This window comes from Chroicocephalus ridibundus, chromosome 5 (genome assembly GCF_963924245.1).
Source record: "Chroicocephalus ridibundus chromosome 5, bChrRid1.1, whole genome shotgun sequence".
Taxonomy (NCBI): domain Eukaryota; kingdom Metazoa; phylum Chordata; class Aves; order Charadriiformes; family Laridae; genus Chroicocephalus; species Chroicocephalus ridibundus.
In genome coordinates, this window is record NC_086288.1 from 63,025,913 (window position 1) to 63,049,012 (window position 23,100).

Here is a 23,100-nt window from a genome sequence, read left to right on the forward strand (position 1 = left end):
ATGAAAAAAATGTACAATCTAATTAAGAATTACAGTTGCTTGGCTGGTTCTAGGTGATTGTTTCTTCTCCAGGCAAAAGTATGCAAATCTTTTGTAAAATTATATTTGCCACTCAACTTTTTATTTCAAGACACTAGTAATTTTTCCAAAATATCTGTTATAGCTTGCAGTTATCCATAAGACTCACAGCCCTGAACTGATCAGGCACTTGGACTAGATGATGGTTGTAGGTCTCTCCCAACTGAAATAGTCTATTCTATTTGTGAGGATTTCCATTTCTTATGCCAAAATGTTGCTGAATCAAAGTGGTTCAGAAATGCTTTGTGCAAGATGAGAAGAAATTTAGTTTTCCTAGTTGAAACATAGTAAGATTCATAATAAGATTCAGCAATTGCTGTCTTGCTTTTCCTTAAAACCAAACCAAACTCTTTCATGGTGGAAGAGTATCTAAAATAGACTATATAACACTTGTTTTATTTGTTCAAATACCTTTCTGTTTTATGGTACAAGAAAAGTTCTTCATTATTACTTGACTAGAATGATGGTGGAATATAACATAAAATGCAAAAAGGTAATATATAATATATGATATTACATTAGATGTGCTCCAGTGTGTGTATCTCACAGTGTTTTAGTCTTTTCAACTAATAAAACTTGATGTACACTAAAGTACATTACTCTCTGCAGCTCTTTATTTCATTCTCCAAAAGTCAGAGGAGTTAATCCTAAATGCACGGTGAATGAAACCAAAGTATCTGCTCAAATGGTCACTGAAGTTAATTCATGTCATCACGGACTGTCGATGAACCCAGTAATAAAATTTCAGTCTTAAGACCTGGTTGAATTGCCACCAACCTGTAACTTGTGAAGTTATTTACAACTATGTGTACCAGTAAGTACTTACATCTGCACTGCAAATGTGTAAGTAACCATTTTGCAGAAATGCAGTAAAGACAGCTTCCACTGGAATTTTGGCATGTCCACAAGACCCCGAGTTTCTTCTGGTGAAGTGATATTTAATGATCCATTTAATTACAGCTTCTAAAACCTTGAAATTTTTGGAAAAGTGGAGTACTATGAATCAGCTGAATGTCAGTAGGTCAGGCTTGAGGAAGCATTAATGCTATGATTGCTTTCCTGGTGTGAAGGCTGGTAGGTCTGAAGGTTTCTGGGATTAGTTTGTAATTTTGCTAGGTTATTTGAAGGTCTTGACCACCCCACACTGTCTATTGCTTGCAAAATTCTGCAGCCTAAAGTGCAATGGGCTTGTCAGATAAAGGCTATCTGATACCATATTTCTTCCTACTCTATAATTTAGTGATATATATGCTTTATACTGTACAAACAGCTATACCTTTGTTGTAGCACAGAGCGTTTCCATTACACAGTTTAAAGACTGACTTGTTCATGTGATCTAAAAGCATTACGATTCCTTTGAAAATTCACACACTCAATAGGGACATTTAGTGGGTTTTGGTTTTTTGAATTTGAGGTTATTTGACTTCCAACTGTGTATTGAGTATTGCTAAGGTTCACCTTCCTGAAAACCCTTATAGCTTTTCTTATAGTATACAGTTATACAGCTGCATGGAGTTGAAACTGTAAATCTGATTGTGTTCTGCATGTATCCTGTGATCAACATTTGACACTCAAGGGCAAGGCACTTAACAGGATTCTCTGTGACTGTGGCATTCATGTAAGGGAGGAGTTCTTATAATTGAGCCTATCTATCTGATGAACAATTTGGATGATGCACCTTCATGTTATTTTCCCCATATGCCAAAGTAAGAGGGCAGCTCAAGGAGAAAGGTAGTAGCTATTGATGATGACCTACATTGAGCCAATGGCATATTAAATCCTTCTCTTGGCAGAAGATAAGGAAGGGTAGAGAAAATAATCTCCCGAAGTCAGAGATATTTTTTAAATTTTTAGGTTTGGAAATATATAACTTGAATACAGCATAAAATTCAGAATGAAAATGCAAATATATATGCAGAAAAGAAGAGGATTAGTGGAAGCAATATAGGAAGAGATATTTAGAGCTATGATAAGGAATTTCTGTGGTTTAGGACAAATATTGAAAGAAGGTATGAAAAGGAGATTTAAGTTCTGAGAAGAGACTAGGGGAACTGGTAATGAATGTGGGATGGTCTAAGTAAGATCCAGAACTATTCACGTATACTTCCCTCCCTGATGTTGTTCAGCACTGGTAGGAGTTCTAGGGCTGCCTGTGTTTCACTGTCTCTCTGTAATGTCTTTTATCTTCTGTGTTGAGATACAGTGAGGTCGTGTGTGATTCCCACTCTTTGGACATCACTTTTGTCTCTGCCCCTGCACCCTTCCCTAAAAGTTTCTGATTCCCTCTCTTCCCTCAGGGTAGCTGGTGCCTGGAAGACTCTTTTATTATGTGGAAGTAAAAGTGATTTCCTATTCTCATTTCTTTTAAGTAAATGAATTAATGGAGTCCTTGTTTTTCTAAATGTCTCTGACAGCCTCTCTATTGCAATTCCATCACTGCTTAAACTCGTCAGAATTAGGGCTGCCAATGTACAGTCCTCCTGCTATGACCCTGCCAGACAATTCTTACCTTTTTCCTTTGAGGTCCCATAAGCTAGGGGTGATTAATGAGCTGGTTCCACTAAATATAAACCCTATAGATATGCAATTAGTACGTGTCAGGGTCCTTGAAATCTTGCATGATGTTTGAATCATATTTGAAGAGTCGTGAGGATCAGGGGGTATCCCTGATGACTGGAAGAGGACAAATGCCATACCCACTTATGTGAAGGGCCCAGAAGTGGATTGAGGAAACTATACGCCCATTAGCCTTACGTCAGTCCCTAAGAAAGTATTAGAACAAGTCCTCCTGGAAACTATTACAAACCAAATGAAGCAGGTGATTGGGAAAAGCCAGCACCAAAAGCAAATAACGCCAAACTAACCCCATCACCTTCTACAACAAAACAACATTTTCTCTTGAAATGGGGAAAGCTGTGGGTTCTGTTTACCTGGACTTCAGCAAAGTGTTCACCAGTGTTTCCCACAGCCTTCTCCTACCAAAACTGGAAAGATATTGGATAACTAATCTGCAAGGTGGGTAGGAAATCGGCTAACAGGCCATACTCAGAAGGTGATGATCAGTATTTTTTCCTCAGGCTGGCCTCCTGCCACAAGTGGGTTCCCTCAGGGATCGATATTGGACCCTATGCTGTTCAACATCTTCATAAAGGATATGGATGATGGCATTGAAAGCACCCTCACCAATTTTGTTGATAACACTGAACTGGGTGATGAGGTGGACACGCCTGAAGGGAGAGCCATTTTGCAGAGAGACCTGGACAGGCTGGTGGAATGGGCTAGTATGAAGTTTAACAAAGACAAGTACAAGGTCCTGCACCTGGGATGACATAAGCAAAGAGCCCAGTACTGGCTCAGATCTGTGTGGCTGGGGAGTAGCCTTGCTGAAAGGGACCTGGGGGTCCTGTTGGACAACAAGCTGAAAAGGAGCCAGCAGCGTGCCACTGCAACAATGAAGGCAAATCGGATTCTGATCTGTATTCACAGGGGCATTACTAGCAGAGGTAGGGTTGTGACCATTCTGCTCTATTTAGTACTTGTCAGGCTGCTGCTGGAGTATTGTGTCCAGTTCTGGTTCCCACAATTCAAGAACAACATGGACCTCATCACAGTACTTAAAAGGTGACTACAAAGAGGATGGAGGCTGTCTCTTCACATACAGCCACTGGATATTACAAGGGCCAACAAGTACAAATTGCACCAGGAGAGGTTTCATCTTCACATAAGAAAAATCTTTTACAGTAAGAACAACCATTCCCTGGAACAACCTCCTCAGACACATGGAACAGTCTTCATCACTGGAGGTTTCCAAAATGTAATTGGACAAGGTCCTAGATAATCTCATTTAGGCTCCCTTCCCCACAAAAAGTTGAACAAGTTGATCTTTTGAGGTGCCTTCCAACCTGGGCTGTTCTATCATTACTCAGACACCTAAGGCTAATTACTATCTCATTGGGTTGCATTTGAATCAATGTTTCATTTAGGCCGTTGTAGAAGGATTTGGTAGCTTTACATAACATAGGCTTCTGATAAGAGGATAATTTTTTCTGCCAATGTGATTCTAGGCATCAGAAAAGGGTTTCAGGAAATAAAGAGGAATCTGATATACCCGCACTCACAGAGTGTTGATGAACTGTGGAGAAAACAGATCAAGATGAATTCAGAATGACTGGGAAACATGTTTCATGTTGTGAAGCATGTCTGGCAATAGTAAAAAGGAAGAAGAAACGGAGAAAGACTCTTAGGTTGTTGGTTTGTTTTTTTTTTTCTTTTGTTTTGCTTTCTGAAGTCACAGTGCCTTGTAGTACAACTGGCAAGATTTTGGGGCATTACTTTGCTTTCACTTATGGACATCTCTACAAGTTCATGGCTGTAGTCACCACTCCAGCAGAGTGAATCTGGGGAAAGCAAGGCATATTTCTATATGCCAACTTTAAATAGTTGCAGGGTCATCACAACAACAGCCTCATGTGTTAATGTCACTGTGTATGTGAGGACTTATCCTACAAGAAGCCATTCTCTTTCACTAGGCAATTAAAAAAAAACCCCAAACCAAAACAAAAGACATATGAAATCTTTCCTGATTTTAAATTAGGCTTCTCTGATTATAACTGGCCTGATTTCCAAATGTAAAGGTCAGCAAAACTCAGACCTATGAAAACCAGTAAATGAGGTATTAAGTGGCCCATGGCTGCATGTCCATGATCAATTACTGAAAAGTTATCACTTTTCCTTAACACTAAATTGGTTTAATACTTTAAGCTGAAGCACATATTACAAGATATGTAACGATTTGTGTAGAATCTGACTGGGTTAAAAGGGTTTCTGTTTGGCTGGGACTAATTCACATTGGTCATTTCTGCCTGCAGAGAAACCTTATATGAAGTTGGCTGGACCTAAAGGATGTATAGAAAGGTGATAAAAGCTGGTGATAAGAGACCAAAAAGGCATCTAGGAGAAATAAAGGACTCAGAGTTTGGAAACGACCTCAGGAATCCATCACACCCAAGATTAATGCAAGACCTTGCTTATTACAATTAGTTTTGTGCACTTCCAAATTTTCAAGGCAATTCAGAGTTTCTCATTTCTGATAGGTGTCTTTAATCCTTATCCTTTCTCCAAGACTCTCTGTAAAAGGATGCCTGGAAAATAATACCTTCCTCCTGTTTTTCAGTCTCCAATTTTCAACACAGGGGACTATTGAGAGATTTATAATTTCTCAGTGGATTTTTTTTTTTTCCATTATTTTTTCCCCTGGACCTCATATAGACTTCCAGCACCTGTTAACAACATTTGACGACAAGTATCCCAGCCTTCCTGTTCCATGAATTATTAATTACTATTGTAATTTTTGTTATCGTTATTATTGGTATCTGCTACCTTTATTCAGTTCCTCATAGTTCTGTCATTGTACAAGAAGGAGATTCACTAATACCTAACCAGTCAGCTCATGTTATTCAGATAACATATACCATATGTTTATATCACAGAATCACAGAATGGTTCGGGTTGGAAGGGACCTTAAGGATCATCTAGTTCCAACCCCCTGCCATGGGCAGGGACACCTCCCACTAGACCAGGCTGCTCAAAGCCCCATCCAGCCTGGCCTTGAACACTTCCAGGGATGGGGCTTCCACAGCTTCCCTGGGCAACCTGTTCCAAGGTTGTTTCAAGGTTATATGTCTAAATTCTATTGACTCTGTACTGTAATTAACCTCTTTTCCAGACTGGAGTCCTGGTCCACTTAGTAATTTCTTTTACAGAAGCTGAAGATATCATTGAGCTTTCTTGTCCAAACCTTTTACGTACCTGCTGTCCCTTTAAATACATTTGTCAATTGTATCTGAGGCATTTTAATCCATGCACTAATGCTGACAAGCCTTTAATCAAAACCCATTTTTTTTCTCGCCCAGCCAGTGCTGACATAGTAATTCTTTGAAATATTGAAGGACTCTGCCTTCATGAGACCACATGGCATAATTTTGGGAGTTTATTCTCTAAACTCATCAGAGACTCTACCTGAATTAAAATCCGACACTCTATCAGTTTTTAAAGGGAAAATGCTTTCACCTGCTCCAGATCCTGACCACTCCCCCAGTTGTAGTCCTGCCTAAAACACTATCCTACAATGATTTAAATTAGATATATTCCATTGAATTAAATGTATTGTAGCAGACCCACTAATTACAAATTGGACAAAGATCTGAACTTGTATTCATAATACATATCACTAATTTGGTATTTTAAAAGATAGAGTATAAATGTTGTAATATTAATATCTTTACGTTTGGCATTTGGAGCTATGTAAATCAGTCAGAGCTCGAATAAGCATTGCACCATTTTGTTCTGAATTCTTTCGTATGGATGTCCTTAATCTCAAGATTATGACTAGCTCATGTAAACTCCTGATTCATAATGGTTATTTAATGTATGTGCTACTCTGAATATATCCAATATGAATGAATTGATGAATATTAAAAATGTAACCAGTTACTAAAAGAGGAAAACTTTACCTTTTGTAGAGAACAGGTTTTAACCCAGCAAAATACAATACGTGGAAAGGATACCTTAACACTGGAGTACAGGAGAAAAGTTTTATTAAAGCCATTAAAGTTCCATCTCCTCTTACTGCAGTGAAAAGAATCAAAAACACAACCTCCTTTCGTCTAGGAAAAAAAAGGAAAAAAAGACTGAAAACCATGCTTGGATCTATGGAATAGAGGTTTGATGGACAGGTAAAAGAGGAGTTGGAAGCTAAAAGAAAAGAATGTATTAAGTATCAAGAGACTGCAGGGGAGAGTGTGAAGGACATATTGAAAAGGAAATGTTCCTGTGCCAATGCTTTGTGACTGTAACAAAAATAAATATCTGACTGTTAAGAATGAAGAGCTCAAATAAAAAATTAGTTTATTTTGTGTATATATTTGAAAGATACAATTATGTATTTCTGTTTCCTGACTTATCCTAGATTTGCCTGCCTGACCAAGAAGGAAGGAGCTATTGTATAACCCAGAATGGCACATAATGAGTCATATAATCTTGTAAATTTGTAATCCTCAAATTACTAAAAGAAAGTATAGAAAAGGTTTTAGACATTATCATATGCCTGAATGAGAAGGAGAAGGAAGGAACATGCTCAATTTAAGATTGTGGGATTTTTTGCTCTCTTCTCCCTGGAAGGTTGCTGTTCTGTGGTATGCAGCGTGCTGAGGACCTAATTTCTTTCTATATCCTCACTATTTAACAACACTTTTCTTAAAGTCCGTGTCTTACATACCAGGTATTCTTACAAGCTAACCAGTTTTAAATGATTTAACATCTGCAAAATAAAGCATATCGAACTTATTAAGCCCATGAAGGCAGGCATGTGTAGGCATATTTTTCTAAGTAGCAAAAATAGGCTGATTGTTTGACAGGCCTCATCTGAGGTACCAGCGTAACCCGTGTGCGGGTACTCATTCTGGAGTAAAACGAACTGAGCTAAAGGGGGGAAATTTAAGATTTGCATTGGCTTATATGAGGAAAAGGTAGATCCCCTCTTCCTCGTCGCCTATTTTTATTTCATCGCAGTGGCTCCTTTCCTCAGCATGAGATCATAAATGCTGCCCACTATATAACCGAGGATGTGACGGGTTCTACTGAAACGCATCTGAATGTTTCTTTTTCAGTTAGCCAAGCGTGATTCTGGAGTCAGAACAGTCACTGCAGCCGCTGGTATTGTGCCAGAATGAATCTGAGTAATCTGGTGAGATTTAGCTCGTGGTATTGTAAGGCAACGAGTCCAGTATAGTGTAACAAAAATCTCTAGAGATAGCACAATACTAGTGGAAGGACTGAAAGAAATAACTTATCTTTGAATGGAGGGAAGAAAGGAAGCAGACAAAAGAGGAAGTTATATAGCTAAAATTAGGTATGATGACAGATAGCAAATCTCTAGCCTTTATCAAAATGGGTTAATCCTCTTTCCTGATGATGTTTAGGGTTATAAAGGGAACTCTGCCTTAGGAGCAAAATTATGAATGCATTATGTGGGAGGACCTTGATGAGATTCTGCCAAGTCCTTCCTATTCAATCCTCACAAGACACGAGAGAGGACTATCGTTTTATTTGGAGGAATGGATTTTAGAGATTTAGTTTACACTGAATTTAAAACTTCACCCCCCGCCCCCGCCCCCCCCAGCCTCACGCCCCCCCACCTCCTTAGAATCATAGAATGCTTTGGTTTGGATGGGACCTTAAAGATCATCTAGTTCCAACCCCCTGCCCTGGGCAGGGACGCCTCCCACTAGACCAGGCTGCTCAAAGCCCCATCCAGCCTGGCCTTGAACACTTCCAGGGATGGGGCATTGAGAACTTCCCTGGGCAACCTGGTCCAGTGTCTCACCACCCTCACAGTAAAGAGTTTCTTCCTAATATCTAATCTAAATCTACCTTCTTTCAGTTTAAACCTGTTACCCCTCATCCTATCATCACACTGCCTGATAGAGAGTCAGCCTTCTGGGCTGCAAGCGTGCATTGCGGGCTCGTGTTGAGTTTCTCATCTACCAGCACCCCGAAGTCCTTCTCCTCAGGGCTGCTCTCAAGCCATTCTCCGCCCAGCCTGTATTTGTGCCTGGGATTGCCATGACCCAGGTGCAGGACCTTGCACTTGGCCTGGTTGAACTCCTGAGGTTCTCACAGACCCACGTCTCAAGCCTGTCCAGGTCCCTCTGGATGGCATCCCTTCCCTCCAGCATGTCAGCTGTGCCACACAGCTTGGTGTCATTGGCAAACTTGCAGAGGGTGCACTCTTTCCCTTCTTCCCCTCCACCCTGACAGGTAAAAGCAAGAGAAAATGAAAATATCTTTTGACCTTAATCATTTTCAAAACTTGTACAATTATTGAGTTCAACCACTTGAAGTCTGTGGGATGATTTCTTTTGAAAAAGAAGGCACTTTTCCAGAGGTTTTTTCAAAAATGACAAATTAAGACCTTTCTTTGCTTGGCCAAACTGGAGCAATAAGAGGGAATAAACAGAAAATCCCAAGAGTGACAAATGTAAGGAAAAAAGCCGAAACTTGTGCTTATTGTGGCAAAGACTGTTGTTATGCCAAGTTGCAGTAGATGGTGCTGATGGGCTGGAAGGCATAAATCCGTTCTTTATGGTCCTACTCTGATGAGGCTGTTTTATGGAAACTTATATAAATAAGGCACTATTTGGTGTAAGTAACAATAAACTCTATTTACTATTCACATATTATAATTAGTACATTTGGTATTCATTGGATTTTAACTGATTCACCTGGTATTAATGAGGATGTCATACTACCCATCCTTCCCTAAGAGATAATTTTTTTCATAAGGGAAGATATCAGTGGGAAAATTATTGCTATTACCTAGAGTAACAAGCGGAAACAGGAAAAGACTCTTTTATACATGGAAGAAGCGGGCTGTAGATTTGATGAGAAAACTGCAAAGCATGTTGATAGTAGCATCAACTCTGCCGGTGCTCTGTGTGCGCGTAGTGCTGTTCTTTGGAGTACGCAGCTGATTTGGTCTGACAGAAAGTGATCTCTCCTATGTTTGCTGTGCCATAAAAATGCTGAAAACATACTGCTGAGCTAGTCAGACGGTAATAGCATTACTAGATATCTGCTATAGTCCTATCATATTAATTACATCTTCTATCCTCAGATGATGACGAGGGAGAAAAAGAACTCCCTGAAATATAGACCGTTTGGCTGGAGACTTATATTTACAGCTCAGTGAAACTGCATCCAATCTAAAGGCAGAAACTGCTTCCTGGAACACACAACACAAAGAAAGCAATTAGTAACATGCAGTAGCACTTATGAATACACATATAGAATTTATGCTGGCAGATACTAGATCATTCACTTCCCAGATAAATATATGAATATACGGAGTTACTGCGTAAGTATGAAAAATACAACATCAGGTTTCAAACAATAACGTTTGTCATAGCTTTTATTCTTTTAGGTCATGAGGTTATTCCAAATAAGAATAAGAATTAGCAGAAGCTAGTCAGCTGAGCGACTGAACCAAATTTGCTATACTGAATTTCCATATTAAACAAAAAATTAAATATTTTGTCTTACTAAGGCCCATTTTAAGTAACAGCTAAGAGCTAGATTTTATGAGTGACTTTTTCCTTATCTCCTATCTATAGCTGATCAAGGCTAAACCGCTGACCAGTTCACCAGAAGGATCTGAAGCCCTCTTCACTTGTGAAAAGTGTACTCTTGGACAGGGCTGTCATCTGTGCAACTTTCTGCGCTTCGGATAAGGTGCTTATTCTACTGCTCTTCATGAACTCTGACGAGCTGCCCAGGTTTTACCTTGACTCTTTTCCACATTGCTCATCAGTCATATTTTGATCAAAACGTGAGTGAGTTTTCATTTCATCTCACTTAGTGTGTTACTTAAGCTTTCCTCCCCGCCCCCCCCCCCTTGGAGGAAGCAAGGTGCACTGGACTAGGACTCTGGAGATCTATCCGTCCCCTATGTTCTGGGGGTCTTCTGGTCTCTAAGGCCCTAACTCCCAACCTCTTGCATTTTGCCTTTGCTAGCTTTTATAGTGTTGACAGTCACTCAGTTGTTCTGTAAGGAATTTGAAATCTATGCATGAAAAGCACTAAATAAATCTGTGCTAATAGTAAAAGGCATGACTCTACTCTATGAGACCCACTGCTATTGCCTTTTTAATATTTTAAAATGTATGCCTTAAGCCCATGCGTATTTGCAGAACAGTACCTTAACTACTGAGGACTATAAAGCTGAAAGCAAGCTGTATATTATATGAAGTAATGCTTCCTCTACACTTTCCTTCTGAGAGTGATAAAGGCTATTAACTTTGTGTGTGAATGTCATTTAAATTTTGCATTCCTCCCCCCCCCCCCCCCCCCCAAGTGATCAACAGTAAATTAAACCACTTCTGGTCTTGTTTTTACAGATGAAGAGAGAATTAAAAGTGGTGCATGAGGGAGCTTTTTATTCCTTAAGACCCCACAAAAGCCAATTTGGGTGGAATGAACCTTCTAAAAGAAAAGTGACAGAACATTTAAAACGTATTCCTTCACAATTCTATTTATAGTTTCTTAATCTGTTTTTAGGAGTACGTTATTACATTTGTACACATATGAGAATAATTGGATTCAGAAGATTTTGCTCTCCCTTCTCTCTACTCAGTTAGTTGTATTATATTTAAATTAATTAAATACAGTGTCAGCCACTGAGCCTGTCTGTGATATTGCGTCTTTGTCAGCAGTTTACTTACGGCTTTCCTATTTAATTAAATGGAAAATAGTGAGTGGCTGATGCACTGCTACGCATGGTATGTAGGACAAACCATACCTGCTACTGTCTATAAAGTCTGCTTAATGCACATGATGAAAGCACACATGCATATAGCATATGTGTATATGCGTAGATAATGTGAAGAGTTAATTCTTCGCCAAGGTATTTGTAGCTCTTCTTACTTTTTGAACACTCTAACTCCTTATCTTGCATTTTCTTCAGCTTATTTACAGAATTTTTAGTCTGCTTGCTCTGGTTTAAGAATCTCCTGAGCAAGCAGACTGAAAATTCAGTAAACAAGCTGAAGAAAACTTGAGATAAGGGGCTGAAATATCCAGGAGAAACAAGAGCTGTAGAGCTCAGAAGGCAGAACTAAACTTTCAACATCATGGATTTTACACAGCGTGGAAAACATTTCTCCTTATACTGTAAACAAGTTATAGCACTCAGCTATTATTTTCCTAACCCGTATATTAACAAAATAACAATACTAAAATGTTTTTGCCCACAAAAAGTTGACCTCCTCACTGGACATCACTCATCATCTGCTGTGTATGTATCTTCACTTTACATATCATATTCTCTACCATTAAGCTTACCATTGTAAGGTACAATATTTTTCTACTTCCATTGCATCTCAGGGCCCGCAGCGCAGTTTAATTTTGTCCTGAAAAACAAGCCAAAGTGATAACATAGCGCATTCATATTTTGTGTTTCAGTCTCCAGTTTCAGCTTTCTTTTCCCTCCTCTGAGGAAGGGAAGCAAAAGTGGATTTTTTCTCCCTTTTCCCCCAACATCTCCCCCCACCCTCACAAAAAGGGCTGAGGTAAGTGATAGCTCCAACTTCTCCTTTTCAAAAAATGCCACTGAAATTACCAATGCAGAAAAACCTCCCTACCCTCCATTAATGCATTCTGTAAAAGTAAGCAACTAACAGTGAAATGGTTCCTTCTGTATGCATACTTCCATATACATCTCAAGTTCAGCCTTGGTCAGGGCCTGAAATGACTTCTGAATAATGTATTTATCTCTAAGGGAATACCATTCTACTTTTAGATCAGAAGAAGCAACGTGAACTTACCACACTGCCCCTTCCTACACATTCCTTTTGCTGCTTGACATGTCCCCCAGGCAGATTGTGTGAGACAGACCTTTCCTCTGTAAGATCCTGCCATTTTTGGCAGCCTCCTGACATGCTGCCTCTTCATTGCCTGCTCTTACTCTGGATCTCAGCTGAACCATACCCAGCTGCCTGTATTTTGTTGTTACCTTCCTCATCCTGCTCTCACCCAGCTCTGTAAGCCTACCTTGTGTAACAAAATATTCTCAGTTGTGAAAAAGGATGGTGAGAGAGGGAGTATAAATAGACTTTCCTTTAAATCTTTACATAACTCGCTTGCATAAGTGCCTGGGGGGAGGTAAGAGGTGTAAACATGTGCCCTGTGGGTGATATTCCAGCCTCCAGGCTGGAATTACACAAGGACATTTAGACAGCCTGCTTGACAGACTGGTTCAACAAGTCTGTTTAAATGTAAGTAAAGCGTTTGAACCATCCTACACAATTTTCTTTTCCCCCAGATCACCCTCTATATTTAAATAATTAATGTTGACTGCTCTGTCCCACATTCTTTCCCCAGGTCTTGCCTGAGCATCCCATCCTTCATCACTGAAAATTAACATGTGCAGCAGGCCTTTTGTTGACCTTCTGGACAGTTCTTTAAGGCTAAAAAAAGTCTTCATGTTAAACGTGTTGTGCACATTTCTGCACAACTTTTAGCCCTAACATTGAAATTGTAGAACTCGTTATCCTGGGGTATTGTGAATGTCAAAAGGGAAAACGACCTCAAAAAACCACCAGAGTTCAAAACAGGATTGCACCGGTTTAGGGAGGATGGGTTACACAGGTAGGTAGTAAACAAAATGATAGAGGTACAGCTTCTGGTTTAGAAAGTCCTCAAACCTTGAACGATTGCAAGAGCTGAGGTATTCCAAGGGACAGTTCACTCTAAGGTTTCCTCTGTTTCTTTTTTGATTTGATAGATTAATAGAAAATTTTGCAATACTTTGTATGCTGCAATGTTTACTTAAGCCTGTCCAATTGTTGTTATCTTTGTCTTACAAAGAAAGCACAAAACGTAATTTTTAAAGATGATATTTCAACATGAGGTTTAGTAACTTTAGGCCACATTTTAAGCATTTTACATTACTATAAAAAACGTCAGTGACACTTATTTTGTTTAAGTATAGAAACTTAGTTTAATAAAAATTAGAATGGACACGCATGGATGCAGATATGTATATATTTGGGGCTGTAAAGGCTACATAAATGGATACATCATGCATAAAAAATGAGACTTGTTTTCCCATTACTCATTATAAGGCAGTGCTGTCTAATGGGAATAAACTGGGTTAGTAAACTGCTTCTTCAGCAATTTACCTTCACAGCTGAATCCAGCTGCAACAATAAGATAAATCATACACATTTTCAGATAGCAAAATTACAGGCAAATTAGATTTTTCTCCTTTAAAATTGTATATCAGATTTGTAAAATCTTTCTTCTACTTCACAGTGTTCTGTTGTGACTCCTTTTGGTACAAGTTATTGCAACCTAAGTGCCTTGCTAGCAAAAATTACACAGAGAGGACATTTCTCCTGTGGAAAATGAGTTAGCATTTTGACCTTGTTTTATTTATCTAAGTCTTTTTATAAAATGTTTTCGGTATGGTCACCTAATTAAACCCAGGGATCATGACCTATATGATTACTTGTATTTTCAAAACAGCAGCAGGAAAAATCAAACTCAACTTATTATTTTTATTAGATGTATAAAAAATACAGTATAAAAATGTGCATACTAGGAAAACTTATAGGAAATAATGTTTTAAAGTATTTTGAACATGAGGTAATAATTCATGAAAACTTTCAAACCACAGACACTCTGTAACATAGTGTTAAAAAGTCTTCGTGTTCCTAAGGTAATAGGACCTTAGGTAATAGAACCTAAGGAGGTTCTATTTGTACGCTTATAAATTTTTAGTATATGTACCTTTGAGACAAAATGCTAAGGTATTTTTGAGACACAGATGCTTACGTAATTGAAGGGTAATTTATGGGAAATTAGATGAATACATACATCACCGCTACCTCCCCAACCTTCCTCATCCACTTAGACAAGGCAAGTCATGAAACAGAGCTCTCTTTCCCACTCTTAAAACTCATATGGCTCAGGTTACAATAATTCAAATAAATGTTGTCCCTCTTGCTTTCCAAAACAGGGTCACCATCATGCATACTGGGAAAATTCCCCCCTTCTAGGAACAGTCCTCAGTCTGTGCTATTCACTGAGCCATTGCTCGGCATTTTTTGGAAGATTGCTATTTGTCTGCGCAAGCAGTATGGACAGCCAGTCCTACAGCTTGTGTCCACATCCTGATCTGTTTGTTAATGTAGCTGTAGTCTAAGAAAGCCCCAGGGACCTATCTTTTGGACATAAAATGTAGTTGCATGATTAGAAACCTTCTAGTCTGAGTGTTTGATTTTCCTGGAGGACAAAGAATCCTGAGTTTTGGACCACTTGTGCATTTTATCTACTGATTCTTAATGCAGAAGATAAATAAGCTGTCCCCAAAGTGCACAGCAGAACCTCGTTCCCCCTTGCTGCCTGAGAATAGCTTAATGTCTGGCAACGTTCAATTTTCTCTTGTACATCTGCTGACTGTTTAGGCTGTTACTTATATATCCTTTCTACCTAGTGGTCCAACCTCAGCTGTACAGATTGAGAAAGATCTCTCTGACACACGAGTTGCCCGCTGTTCAAACAGACCATAATTTTTCAGGACAAGACGTCTTTCCTGAGATATCAGAGATGATATTTTGAGACCCCTTTGAAAATGAGGGGGGCCTAGAATACACATTGTTTACACCCTGGGGGAGCACCTAAAAGTAAAAGGAATTAATTGTACAAACAAGGGGTTCTATCCACCACCAGGATGGGTTTGTAAATAATGTGAGCAATACTGGACTGTGAATCCCTGTCTCATCTAGCTATAAGTCCAGAGACAGGGGCAGGCTATCAGACATTCCTTTTTCTTCTGTGTATACTGAAGCCTGGATTAAGTGTCCTCCCAACCACCGTATGATGGTTTAGATGGTCTATTTAAACATGGATGATTCTTCCCATTCAAGTGATTTAGGTATTTAGACGGCCATTCAGGTCACCAAAACTTCCATTCCTGAAGGTTGGTATCAGCCGTGGGAACGTTTGGACCCTTTGCTAAATACTGAAGATGTGTTTATGTTTTAACGATTCGATTCTCTTTAAGACTGCACAGCAATATCAAAAACCTGCTCTTCTACTTAATTCACTCAGGCCTGACTCAGCCTGTGTATGGAGCTTCTGCACACTGAAAAGAGCTGCTGTCAGCAAAAACAACATATCACAAACGCTACAGAGCTTCACAAGTCTTAACGGCTTAACAGACCACTACAGAACAGAGGTGTGAAGTTTACTGAAGTCCAGTTGATTAAAGTCACATGCCAATCTTAGCTGAAAAGCAAAGAAAAGAGGTATTTATAAATATTTCGAAAGGTCTTTCAAACAGATTTGGTGAGTACAGCTCCCTTGAAGATATCCCTGTCTTTGTTATATCAGGATAGATCCGTAAGTAATTTAAGATAGCACAGATCCATACATTTCAAAAGTACATCTGGGCTTACAGGAGCTGAGATTCTTACCCTGTGAATTTTAGAGCATAGCAGGGGCTGATTTCATATCCATAAAATACCTTGTTGCAGAGTTAAAATTATTGCCTAACAATTATGCATTTTTTGACACGAGTGATATCAATCGTTTGGCTCAAGATAGCAAATTTGTGTGGAATACGTTTAGCAAAACGGCAGGGAACACTGACCAGTTGGGGAAGATATCTTGATTTAAGTAGAGCAATGGACCTTGCCAGAGGTATGAAATAGCACAAGTCCAGATATAATTAATGGCAGCCAGGGACTAGGATGCAGCAGAGGGACATTTTTCAAAACTTCTATGTAACTAGGAAAATCCTCTTGCTGAAATGCAAGGATTTCTTTTGTTTCAGCCACTATTGAATCAGAAGATGCATCTATATATTTACTCTAAGAGCTGGCATGGGTATCGTTTCCTTTGTGGTTGAAATGGTGCAAGCCTTCAGAAAAACTTTCACAATCACACTTGGTTCTTATCCAGCTCAAGATATCTAGCTGGGAGTAGATGTGAGGGATGCAGCAGGAAGAAGAGCTAGCAAATGAGGCATTACTTTAAAATTATTTTTTAAAAAATTACCTCACAGAGAGGGAGATTTTAGATATGGGAATATAGTATGTAGGAATCCTAACAGATATTTTATGGCAATTTACAATATTGCTGCTGACTAATAAACTGCAAATGTAAGTGGAAAGCTTGTTCCCTCTGAATCTTATAAAATCTTTTCTTTAATAGACAGATTGCTTGAAAATTTGGAAAGATTTTGCCTGAGGAAGGCCCTGAATTAAATTTTTTTCTCTTCTCTTTTCTTTTCTTTTCTTTTCTTTTCTTTTCTTTTCTTTTCTTTTCTTTTCTTTTCTTTTCTTTTCTTTTCTTTTCTTTTCTTTTCTTTTCTTTTCTTTTCTTTTCTTTTCTTTTCTTTTCTTTTCTTTTCTTTTCTTTTCTTTTCTTTTCTTTTCTTTTCTTTTCTTTTCTTTTCCCCTTCCCTTCCTTTCTTTTTTTTTCTTTTTATTGTGGAATCAGTTTTTAAAAGATTTCAAAACTTTATCTATGTAATATTAGGTATTCAAATAGTGAATGAATATAACATTGCATCTTCTATATTTACTTGGATAGCCCTGAAACTGAAGAGGCAGCATGGAGGAATGTTGGTGACCTTTTTTTTTCATGTGAATAGTTTGGAATAAAGAAATATTTTAAAAGTTAAAAGTATGAATTCTCATGCCAATATACAAGGATCCTATTGCTTTTAGATTTTAATTCCTTACTCTCAAAGCTTGGGTAGTAAGTATAGATTCTGAAATGAAAATAGAAAACAGTGACTACACAGTGATTTAGTTTGTTACAGTGAGTGTTCTTTATGGAGGTTGAAATAGGAATAAGAACTCTCATGGGTCCCCACTTAGTTCTTGCACAAAAAGAAAAATATGGTGGCTGCTCTGGACTTAAAGGCCAGATGACCCCAGAGATTTTGGCTGCAGATGGCAACTAATGCAAAGACTAATCATCTGTTTTTATTGCCTTTCCAAAAGTTCCTTTATTTTGTGTCTCTTTTACAGGATTTTAATGGTGGTGTAAATACCATAGATTAGTGTTAGACTTCTCTGTGATTAATTCTGTTCATGTTGGGGTAATGTGTTTCTTTACCTGAGGGTGTGTCTTTAAACACTTGTGGTGTTATGCACAGTGCAAACTGACAAGAATCGTGCAAGTCGTAGGAAAGAAAACAACAACAAAGACTTGAGTTTATTCAGTAAAGAGCTTTATCCTTCTCTCCTTTGACAATATTTAAAACATAAACGCAGTGTATTGTTTGATTTTTATTTTTTTTTAAAGAGATAGTTGTGTGGAAAACTGAACTAATTTTGAAAATAGAGAGTGAGGAAATTGTGATGTTTGGCTATGTCTAAATTGTATAGCACATCCCTCTGTTGGAAAATAAATAGGTCCAAACAAGCCAGCTTTAGCAAATGGATGCAAGTGCTACACACAGATTTCAGCTCAGGTTGTAGAGGGAATATGCTTCATTAAGGTACAGCTGTAGAGCTAATTGGCCTGTCAGAATTTAATGACAACTAAGTGTCTTAAATTCTAGATAATGGAGTCAGAGACCCTTTCATTTTTGCTTTAGTACTGTCTCTAGGATCCTTGTTTTCATGGCTGCACAATAGTAATAATAATGATGATGATGATAATAGTAATAATAATAATAATTATTATTATTTTTATTTGGTGAGGCTATAACTGGAATTAGGATCTATAGTTAAGTTCCCTCAGGCAGAGATAATACATCTCCCAGATCCTGGCAGCCTGACCTTACTGTTAGTTGTTATTCAAAGGATAACCACCTTGCTCTTCTTCCATCGACATGTTTTTTTAAATAAAAGTGATTATGACTGCTGAGCTTTGCATTGAATAACACCTCGTCACTGTGAAAGAGGCGAGGGTATTTAGTATTCGTGCCATGCTGGAGCCCCTGGATGAGGATGCAGCAGCGAGGGGCCTCCCTTTGCTGACGGAGGGTGATTATGGGCAGAGGCTAAAGCTGATGTTTAGAGATCATGGGAACGCACAGACTGTGCAGAGAGCACCTAGCGAAGCTTCGGCATCCCTGGGGCAAACAGCGCTGCAGAGCGGGCTTTCCGGATCATTTTCCTGGACATCTACGATATGTCAGGTTCCCCGCAGAGACAGAATGTGGGTGGTCTGGATCCTGCCATAGTATCGTTAGCAAAGAAATTATTCTGAAAGAATGAGATACATAGAGTGAGAGCTACCTTGTTTGTCTAAAATTTAAAAATCTATGATTTGAACAAATTGTCATTTTATCTTCCAAGGAACACATTACCTCTGCTGTGCGAAATACCGATATGATCTGCACTGTCAGATTTTATTATTATTGTGACAGATACTGTAGCATATAAATTTTAAACTAATGAAAAAAATGTCATCTATCTTTTGGAGCTAAGTGTTCAAAGTGCATCAGCTATTCAATTTGATAGATCATTCTTCAGAGAGTTTGAGAAGAACTGCATATTAAAAACACAGTGAATGGGAGAAACCCTCACTTTTATCCAGTTCCACATTTCATAAACTAATTCTGGAGAACTCATGAGAGGTCTACTTCCCAAAAATGTTGCTTTATGGAAAGTAGTTGGGGAAAAAAAGTAAATAAAATATTTCTCTATTAAGATAAATTTGATTTGAATACAAAATAAAAGAAGGTATTAAAGCTCACTAATGCTGATTTTCTGCTTCTTATGGTCTCTTGGAAATAGCAAAACAAGGGAAGGAGTAGCTGCAGTTTATTGCTTTCATATTGTTCTGTAGGTGAATGGTATCAACATTTATGATTCTCTAATAAAAGAATACACACTTGGGTTTGATAGTATAAAGCAGTTGATAATATTCCATCAAAATGTTTTAATGTAGACAACTTTTTTGGGGGAGGATAAAAACCTTTGTAGCTTCCAGGTACAATGAAATTTTGAATTTTTTTAAAACAAAGTTTTCTCTCTGAACAGAAAATCAACATTTTGAAAGCTGAAACCCTAAGATAATTTAAGTTTGAAGACACATGAACACAAGGGCAAATATGAATCTAAGGATGAAATTCCTAGACTGTTTTATTAATATATTAATTAGCACACTGAGTTTTTCTTATGTTTCAAATGCTTCATTTGAACAGTCAAATAATTGCTTAAAATGTCAACTGGTGCCCATTATCATTGAAGGTAGAAGTATCACACCTCTGTACACTTGTTTGTGTGACTTGTTACTCTCGTCTTCCATCTTCTTGTTTGATAAGTACTTTTGGAAACTTGTTGGCAAACTAGGAAGGGTACGAAGCAGTATGTAAGGAATTAATTCTTAAAGACACTGATGCTCAAATTGAAATTGCTTAAGGTATAATTTGAACATAAGGTATATATGCTGCTATTATGGTCAATTTTCAGGGGCTCAGGAATGTATGTGTAAGTTTATGTACATAGACTAGCCTCTTCCTCACTTTCTGAGAGCCAAAATTTGAGAAATCCACCATTTCATTTGGCTTCATTTGACAAACAGGTATTTTCCATCGAAAGAAGATTACTGCTTCTTGGGAAAAGGAGGGAAAGAGAAACTTCTACTCACCAGTAAAAAAACCTACACTTAGAATAGCTTGTAAGGCTCATCCTGTCAGTGGAAGTTTATTTCTTTAAAATGTGTTTAATTTCTGTTGTCTCAATAGATTCAAGGGCTTTTCTCCCCATGTATAGCTTGTGTGGTTTTGATGCCTTGAGAGCCAATGAACAAAGGAGAGGAAAATGTAACTTTTGGGGACTTATGCAGATGGGAAAAGCAAACTTATTACATCAGTTCTCAGCTTCCTTCCAAATATAGGTCTCATGGCAGCTCTTACTGAATAAGTCGTCAACTTTATAGAGGAAAAGCTGCATGAAAGGAAAGCACAAGCTTTTTCACTCTAACGGGGAACACGTTCTAAAGTGAAGGAACTTGTCAGTCTGAAAAATCTGTGACATTTTAAAAATCATCCCTATAGTCTGATTAAATATGGAAATGTTCTTTAGACAAAGTGAACATTTCACAGTTCTGAGCTTGTTAAGTTTTTCTTTATTCCCTGCAGATTCGAACTATTCCAGGAGATGTAACTAAGTCACATGTGGCTTACCATTGATCTTTAACATAAATTAGAAAAATAATTAAAATTAAGGAAAAAGGTCAGTGAACTTTATTTTACTTTTCCTACACTTAACTCTTCTGTTATTTAAAATAAATTGTATTATTTTTGTGCTACAATAACTTCTTGTTTTGGGGTGACAACAGATAACAGCTGGGATGTTATTTACTTTGATTCCATAATAGAGTTTAGTTCAATTTCTGGTATGAAAAAGCCTCAGAGGAACACAGCAGGAACTCTAATACCAGATATTAAAACTGTTTTATTTTTTGGGGTAGCAATAACAGGAGTTATTTACTTGATTCCAGCCTCATGGCATAAGTAAATAGTCCTTAACCCTTGCATTATATTGGAAGAAAAAAGATCTAATTTTTCTAGGACTAAATTAACAAGGTAATGCAATAAGTATTTTGCTTTGTTTCTTCCAAAGAATTAATGGAGATATTTTAGAGCAGATTTAAGACCAGATACAGTATATTTTCTGACACAGAAATGAGAAAAATGTGGAGCCTTCCACACTTACTCAAGGTTGCATCAGACTTCTGTACTTTTGTGACTCCATCCACCATTCTTCAGTCTTTTTTTGTCCATCAAAGAGCAACCAGAGAATATTTTTTCATTTCTGAAATGTAATAAGTACTCAGTGCTTATGAATGCATTGGATTAAAGATCTTCAGTACAATATGTTTGATTTCTCCATAAATAATTTTACTCTATGAAATCAAAGCTGCTTATCATATTTAGTCTTATTCATTTTGATGTGCTCTTATTTTTCTGTCTCATGCTGTAGGTCATGCTATAGGATTAGTAATACAGCCATTCTTCTACTGACTAGTAACAGAAGCTGTTTCCATGACCTTTTTTGAGTATTGCTGCATCTGTATTTTTATTTCTCAGCTTTACAGATTGTCTTGACTTTTCAAAAGACATGCGAGCTCCTTATCATTAGAGTTTCAAAACTTGTGTTAAGGAATAAGTTCATTCTTTAGCTAGTGTGCTACCAGTTCAGGAAAATCACTTAAAAAACAGAAACAGAAAAATATATTTTAATTGTAACTTTAACAGGAAAAGGAACAGTGTCCCAAATGGCCAAGACAAATTATTCAGGACTTTAGAGATCATTATCAAAAGTTACCTTACTTCAAAGTCAGATGTACTAGATAAGCATGACTTCTGGATGGACTTCAGAAGATCCTTGAAAGCAAGATGTTTTGGTGGGCCTAACCTTCAGCTGAAAGACACATATGTACATGTGCACCCACCCTATTGTGTGTTTGTAAGAAAATGATTTTGTGTACAGCACTAGCATCCCAATCTATTTTTTTCCTAAATCGGAGCATTGAACTTCAGATAGTAAAGTTGTCTTTACGCCTCAGTAAAACAGATTTACAAAAAATTGTAGATGATCCTATCTCGAAGTGCATGAACAGCCTAGAGTCAGTATTATTATGCATGTGCTTTAAGATGAGCCTTCCTATTCATCTCTGCAGGGTGGAGAGACCAACATTGTGCCTAGGTTTAATGTCGCTGCTAAAATGCCAGTTAAACAGATTATTACGAGCTACAGAAGCAGCTTAAATTCTCTTGCTAGATAAGAAAACACAGTAGCGTTGATATTTTCTCTGGCCTTAGAAGTGATGAATCAGTATAGTAAGGAAAACAGCTCTTTCTGTACTCTTTCAGTTTGTAGTATGAAGGTTTGCTCTGAAGTGTGAGTTGGAAGTTTTTCATGGATTTTAAAATGTATTTTATTTGAAGTAGTGAAAAAGATATTTTATGTTATTTTATGCTGTTTGGTAACTTTCCTGCTCCTGAACATTTTTATTTTACTTGGAAATTTGCTACAATTTGACATGGATATAATACATTAAACACAATGATAAGTACAGAGGCTTATGGAAATATTTTTTGCAGTGTCTACTTATAGCACTGTATTCTATTATATTCTAACAAATGAGCAATATGTTCTCAATATACATCATTATAAGCCCTACAGCTACTTTAAAAGAAAAGCAAAGCATAACACAGAGAATTCATTGTGTAGGATATCCAGTTTGACTCGTGCATGGTACTATACATGAAATGCACTAACCAATGTTCATTTTAACTAAACTTACACTTAAAAATGAAAGTTAAATTGCCGAAGGCTTACTTCTCCTTTATACTTTAAGAAAGGAGGTAGTTCAGAAAGGAGATGGGACCCCTCATGCAGTAAGGGAACTGCAACTTGGACGGGGCAGTTTAATGTGTTAACAGATCTTGCACCATCATCTCCCTGAACAACCTCATTCAACTCTTCATTGACC